This window comes from Equus przewalskii, chromosome 3 (genome assembly GCF_037783145.1).
Source record: "Equus przewalskii isolate Varuska chromosome 3, EquPr2, whole genome shotgun sequence".
Taxonomy (NCBI): Eukaryota; Metazoa; Chordata; class Mammalia; order Perissodactyla; family Equidae; genus Equus; species Equus przewalskii.
This window is the reverse complement of record NC_091833.1, coordinates 93,742,362-93,749,542: the sequence shown is the minus strand read 5'-3', so window position 1 is coordinate 93,749,542 and position 7,181 is coordinate 93,742,362. Positions and strand designations below refer to the sequence as shown.

At 39.6% G+C, this 7,181-nt stretch overlaps 1 pseudogene; it reads left to right on the top strand.

Annotated features, from left to right (window-relative positions):
- The first annotated feature begins 980 nt into the window (after positions 1 to 980).
- Positions 981 to 3,182, top strand: LOC103542010 (UBX domain-containing protein 6-like; annotated as a pseudogene).
- The last annotated feature ends 3,999 nt before the right edge of the window (positions 3,183 to 7,181 follow it).

The following is a 7,181-nucleotide window of genomic DNA, read 5'->3' as shown; positions in this document are numbered from 1 at the left end:
CAAGAGAAGATGAATGTGGGTTGGGAGAGAATAAGGACAACTGGAACCCACACATTCAGATGCAGGATCCCACGTAAGGACTGGATGCCATGTCGGTTCTCATTAACTTTACCCTTGACGGTGTGGGTGTTCTACAGGAGAAGCTGACATCCTCCTTCTCAGAGCTAAACCCACATTTGACCCAAGAATCAGAGTCTGAAGGACAATTAAAGAGAAGGTGGAACAGTCGCAGGCCTAGCTGCAACCCCATGCCAACAAGATAATCATCAGATGACTGACAGTGTGAGTCAGCTGCAAAAGTGCCTGATGACTCTGTCCCAGCATGGCTGCTGCTTTATATCAACCCTCTAAATCTAGGGCCAAAATGTCTCTTGTAGCCTAACTTAACCGGAACCGTGCAAGAAATGGAATTCTGGGAAACTGAGTTCAGCCTGGCAAAGTTGACACTTTCCAAAGCCACAACAGTCAAGGTGTTTTCTTTCAGATTATTACTACGTTCTCAACATTATTACTTTCTTGCATAAAGCATATCTTCTCTGACTTCCAATTTTGATTTAAGAGGCGTGAGCCTTTAATGACACAAAAAATAATCTGAACTCAGAATCTTCTTAGACTTTTAAAAAATACATATTTGCCAATATTTTATAATTTCCTTGGCCTCCCTCCAAAATGACAGCAGTGATTTTTTTAAATTGACATTAGGTTATATAAAATAAATTTTATTTTCACAGAAACAGCAATGCTGTTTCTTTTTCATTTATATTTTATAGGTGTTTGTAATAGTTAAGTAAGTGAAGCAATTACAAGAGAATGTGTCACCAGTCTAAGCAGATTTGGGAACAATACAACAGAATGTTGTTAAGCACAAAACTCTTTGGGTGGGAGGAGAAGTTCATGACCATAACTGAGAGTAACCTACTAATCACTAATTTTCAGCCTGGTTTGCATAACCACAGTCAATATATTTTATGGATGAAAAGATGACATCAGCAAGTGCGTTGTGCCTGTTAAACAGAGATCTGTAAAGAACAAAACAACTCCAAATTTAACCAACTTCCATAACATATATACAAACCTTTATTTAAATATACACGTGCATAGACACACTACATATATAAATACACAGATCTACCCATACAGATAGACAGATACATAGACACACAGACTGATACACAGACAGAAAATTTAAAAGAAAGACCCTGAACTATATCTATAGCTATCTGCAGTATTATGCTGCAGCTGGCTCACACCGGTTTGCAAAAGCCAATTGTGTAAATCTTTTCCCAAATCTGCATTAAGTCACATAATGTTGGTAGCTTGAAATAAGCCATAGTGGGAATATTTACACTATGAAATTGACAAACACTGTAAATAAGGGCTTGGTTGGGGGGCAGTCCCTGGAGAGGAAATACAATTTCTCAAACTTTTTTTCTTTTAAGATTTTATTTTTTTCCTTTTTATCCCCAAAGCCCCCCAGTAAATAGTTGTATATTCTTCTTTGTGGGTCCTTCTAGTTGTGGCATGTGGGACGCTGCCTCAGCGTGGTTTGATGAGCAGTGCCATGTCCGTGCCCAGGATTCGAACCAAGGAAACACTGGGCCGCCTGCAGCAGAGCGTGCGAACTTAACCACTCGGCCACAGGGCCAGCCCCCACAATTTCTCAAACTTTTACCAGCACACCACTATTATATGTATATGTGCACATAGACACGCATGTGTGCACACACACACACCCCAACTATTTTAGAACTGTTGTAATATGTATGAAACATTTCATTATTGTAAACCACCCACTGGTAAACTATATTAGGCAACAACTATATTGTTTGTATGATGTAGATTTTTCATGTTTTATGTATCTGAAGTTTACATAAGGCCTATAATTGATAGTATTTTATAATTGTAATTGGCTCAGGTTTCTTTTCCACCTGGTGTTCTATGAATAATGGTATGTCTTATGATCAACAGTGTCATATGTTTGATGTGTTTTATGCAATATGACACATGTAGTCTATGGCTAATCATTTTATTTTTGCTGAATTTTCAGTTTGTTTCCAGTTTTTCAGGATTACCAATGGTGAAGCACAGACGGCCGTCATAGCTGCCCTGGCAGGCTCGAGCAGGAGCAGCCCAAAGCCCGGGGTCCCAAGTCACAGGACTCCATTAGGAACCAGATGAGAAAGGAATTTTGAGCTAAAGCAACTGTCAGTGTGAGCCCAGGCGCAAGGCACGAGCGTGGTGTCTGCGCCCAAAACGGAAAGCTCCACCCATTCGGCAGTGCCTGGAGTGTATTTCACCTGCCGGCTCACATGGGCCACCCTGAGGAAGGACCAGCAGGATGCCCGCATCAAAGAGGGCATTTTCTTGCACTTTTCCACCCACCCAATGGCTGCCTCCATCTTGAAGATCAACAGGGTGAATGTGGGACAGAGTGAAGCTGGGCATGGACACCATCTCCAAGTACCTGGACACCATCTCCAAGTACCTGGACAATATCCTTCTGCATTCCGAGGAGGAGAAGTACTGGAAGATCAAGCTGCAGAACAACGTGTTCCGGGAGGGCATTAATTGCCTGGAAGGGACCTCCGAGTTTTTTGAGGCCATCAAGGCGATGCTTCCAGTTCCCGATTAGGAGGGCCCCGAAGAGTTCCGCTAAGCGAGGCCGGCCTGGCCCAGCCCCAGAGCCTGGAGAGGCACAGGAGCGGCTGCTGAGTGCTAAGCCAAGCGGTGCTGGCCAAGCTGGACCGACAGCGCCAGGTTTTCTGGCCCTTGCCTCTGGCCTCCCGTTACAGCCTGCCAGGGACTTCTTCAACCTCACAGTCGAGGAGATGAAGCGGGAGCAGAGGCTCGGGTCCAAGGTGGTGGAGTGGCTGATGGTGCTGCGGACCAAGGCCGTGCGGGAGAAGGAGGAGCAAGAGAGAGAGGTGAAACTACACCGAGAGACGGATCGACTGGCTGCCTTTTGAGATGCGGGCCTCCGGAGGGCGGAAGTTTTCGGAGGACTAGAACTCGGCCTTCACAGACTGTGGGCTGGTGCCCTCAGCCCTCCTGATTTTCTCTTGGGACGCGGCTTTGCCAGAGGAAATCAAGGCCATGTGCACCAAACCCCACTCACCTATCCTGAAACCCGCGCTCCTGTCGGTCTTGAAGAAGCTTTCATGAAATAAAAGCAGGATTGGCTTCACAAGGAAAAAAAAAAAAAAAGAATACAATATATGCTTCGTGAGACTATAGCTGAAGGATAGATTTAGGCAAGTAGGCAGATTGAAAGAAGTAGAATTAGTAGTTCAAGGGCATTTCCATTTTAAATCTTGTCAGGCAATGCCAATGTTACAGTCGGAAGAAATATTATCATACTATTGCAACACTGGATATTAACATCATTTTTAATTTCCACACAAAACTTGTTTTAATGAATATTTCTTACTATAGTAAGCACTGAAAAAGATTGTTGAATAAGAAAGAATGGAGTTTCATTATTTTAGGGAGTGATGGGCAATGTATAAGCTAAACAATCAGAATGTATACCACCTACAAAAAGAAGAGAATTAAAACAATGTGTTACAATTTAGAGCCAGGTACTGGCTAATTTAGATTGATGGGCTCCTGAGATGAACGACAAGAAGGAGCCGGTGAATCAAAGATCGGAGAAAGAATATATTCTATCTGGCATCCCTAATATTGAGACAGTATTTATGTTAAAAATATGATAAAAAGGTCAGTGTGGCTGGAACATAGTGGAAGAGTGAGGGGATAATGTAACATGAGGTCAGACAGGCAAATATGAACAAGGTCTGGATAACAAGTTTGGGTTGTATTCTAAGGAAGGGAAAGCCATTGGGATGTTTTATGCAGAGCATAATTTAGGCATTTAAATTATCACCATGGCTGCTAAGCAAAGAAAGGGTAGTAGGAAATCAAAAGTGGAAAAAGAGATGCTAATTAGAAAGCATCTTAGTCTGCTTGGACCATGACACAATGCCATAGACTGAACAGAAATTTATTTCTCACAGTTCTAGGGGCTGGAAAGTCCAAGATTGGGGTGCCATCTTGGTGGGGTTCTGGTGAGAGCTCTCTTTTTGGCTTGCATATGGCCTCCTTCCGGCTGTGTCTTCACTTGACTGAAAGAGGAGACAAGCAAACTGTCTAGTGTCTCTTCTTACAAGGGCACTAATGCCATCATGAGGCACCCACTCTTATGACCTCAGCTAAACTCAAATTATCTCCCAAAGGTCCCATGTCTAAATGCTATCACATTGAACATTAAAGCTTCAACTTATGATTGGGGCTTGCGGAGAGGAGGACAGTGGTTACCAGACAGAATTCTGTCCATACACTGAAAACAGTTGCAACAGTCTGGATGAGAACAGATGGTATCTCAAACCAAGGTTATACTGAAGGCAGAGAGAAGTAGATAGTGTCTCTCTGGAAGTGCATCTATGCTAATGGTAGAGTTAAGAAGAGTCACTAACAGATGCGCTGTAGAGTGAGGAAATTAGATGATTAAAACATAACTCCAGATATTTGTCTTGAGTGACGGAAAGTGGTGGATTTACAAATATGGAAGACCTGGTAAGAGCAGATTTAGAGAGAAATATCAATATTTCTGCTATGGCCAAGTTACCTTGAAGTTTCTGAAGAGTGATCCAAATAGCAATATCAAATAAATCTCTGAATTTATGATTTGGTATTCTTTTGAAAAGCTGGGATTGGAGATAAAATCTGAGGAAACACACAGCATAAGCATTTAACGTTAGGCAGTTGGATAGAATCGCCTAGGGAAATATATAAACAGAGACAAGTAGAGAGTTCAAGAGTGAGCCAAGATTGCATGCTAATATTCACGAGGTGAGCAGATGAGGAAGGACCAAAATTAGATATTAAGGGAGGCTAATGAGAAAGAAAGAAAAATAGCAGAATATGGAGATAAGGAAGTCAAGAGAAGAAAGTATTTAAAGGATGAATTTGGGGTCCACTGTCTTGACAGTTTGAATGGATTCCTATCAGTTAAGACTTTTGGAATAAATCATAAATAGAATATGGGGTGAGGAAGTGAGGATACTGAATATAGACAACTGTTTCAATAATTTTAGCTAGGAAGGGGAGTGGAGAAAATAGGGTCATAGCTGAAAGGGAATGTGAGGACAGAATATATTTTTGTCTTAATTGGAGACTCTAGTACACATTTATATGCTGATGGAAATTATGGCATGGAGGGGGAGAAATCAAGGATGCAAGACAGAGAATAATCGGAGGGCATAAATTGAGCGGACAAAAATAGATGTGGTCCAGAGCTCTGGCAAAACAGATGTCATTGACAGGAGCAGGGAATGAATCTGTAGTGACAGGGCTGAAAGGAGAGGGTGTGTATGTAGGCGGAGGTAGGTTGCTAGATTAGATGTGAGGGTTAGAGATTTACCAACGGATAGTCATATAGGCCATTAGCATAACTGCAGAGCGTTTCATTGTGCAGCACTAATCTAGGTGATTTCTATCACTTAAGATTCTAGAAATATTTTATTCCATTTTCTCCTAAAATTTATATTCTACGTATGATTTTTATATTGTAAATCTGAAAGTACTTGGCATACTTTAAGTATCTAATTTGATTTTTTTTCCCAGTAATTAGCCAATTTTCTTTAAGTCGTGGATTAAAACTTCATCCTTTCCCTACTACATTAAAATGTCAACTTTATTATGTACAATGCCATTCTTTTATATGGGCATATGTCACATTTATAGCATATGTGAAATATATAAATATATTTCATATATTAACATCTGCTATTAGATTTTACATCCTTTGCATTTGATTATTCATTTGCCTTTTTATCCATGATATATTTTTGTATTGTCTTATTATTTTTTATTATGATACAGCATGATGATTATCCTGTCATTATTCCCCATTTTCAAAAAGTTATTAGCTTTTCTGCTATATTTTCTTTTACTGATGAAATTTTGAGTAAGTTTGCTATAACATTCCGTGTATTTTGGAAAAGTTGTATTTGGTTGGCATTTAATAATATTATAAATTAGTTTGAAAATAGCGCTATTTTAATATTATGATATGTCCCTTAATTTGCCAGGAACTTATATGTGATTAAAAAGAAATTACAGTAATTCTATATTCATAAATCCATCATATTTAATTCCTGAATTTTTAATAGTTGTTATTTACATATAATTCCATGTTATTCCATTATTTTTTTTACGGTTGTATGTTGGTTTTCTATGCAACCATATCATATTTTATATTACATTTTTTTCCTTTTCCTTGGTGAAGACTTTAACTTTCTGTTGAATTTAGCAGAAGTATTTCTATCATTTTCCCCTAACTAGAATTTGTTCTTTAGTCTATTGAAGACTATTTTCATTCAGATTTATGTTTCTAAGACTCATGCGTGTCATTGTATTCACCTTCTTTTCAAGATTGTATAAAACTCCTCTGTATAAACAGTCCACAGTTCTTTACCCACTCTCCTGTTTATGAACAAGTGACTGGCATCTCTGTTTTTGTTTTTGTTTTGGTGAGGAAGACTGATCCTGAGCTTATATCTGTCACTAATCTTCCTCGTTTCGCTTGAGGAAGATTGTCCCTGAGCCAACATCTGTGCCAAGCTTCCTTTGTTTTTTTGTATGTGGGACACTGCCACACCATGGCTTGATGAGTGGTGTGTAGGTCCGTGCCCAGGACCTGAACGCATGAACCCTGGGATGCCAAAGCAGAGCGCACGAACTTAGCCATATGCCACCAGGTCAGCCCCCTGTGTCTCTATTTGTTTTTGTTTTTGTTTGCTCTTTCAATCAGTGGTGTGCATGTCTCTTCAGGCACATTTGCAAGAGTTTTGTAGATAATATACCTGGGAGTGGAATTTTCAGGGTATACATATCTTCAGTTTTACAAGATAATACGAGTTGTTTTCTAAAAGTATTACAATAACTCACACCTAATCCTTGAATGATTATAACTTCGTAATCTTTTACATTTAATACCAGTAAAACACAGTTCTCTTTCTTCATTTATTTTTCAAAAATGTCATAACTAGATTCTTTTGCATTCATTCTCCCATTTACATTTCAGTATTCCTTGTCAAATTATTGTGATTTTTTGAGTAGAATGCTGTTAAACTTTTCAATTAATCTTCTCATGTATTCCGTGCAGTGCTTAATCATTTATC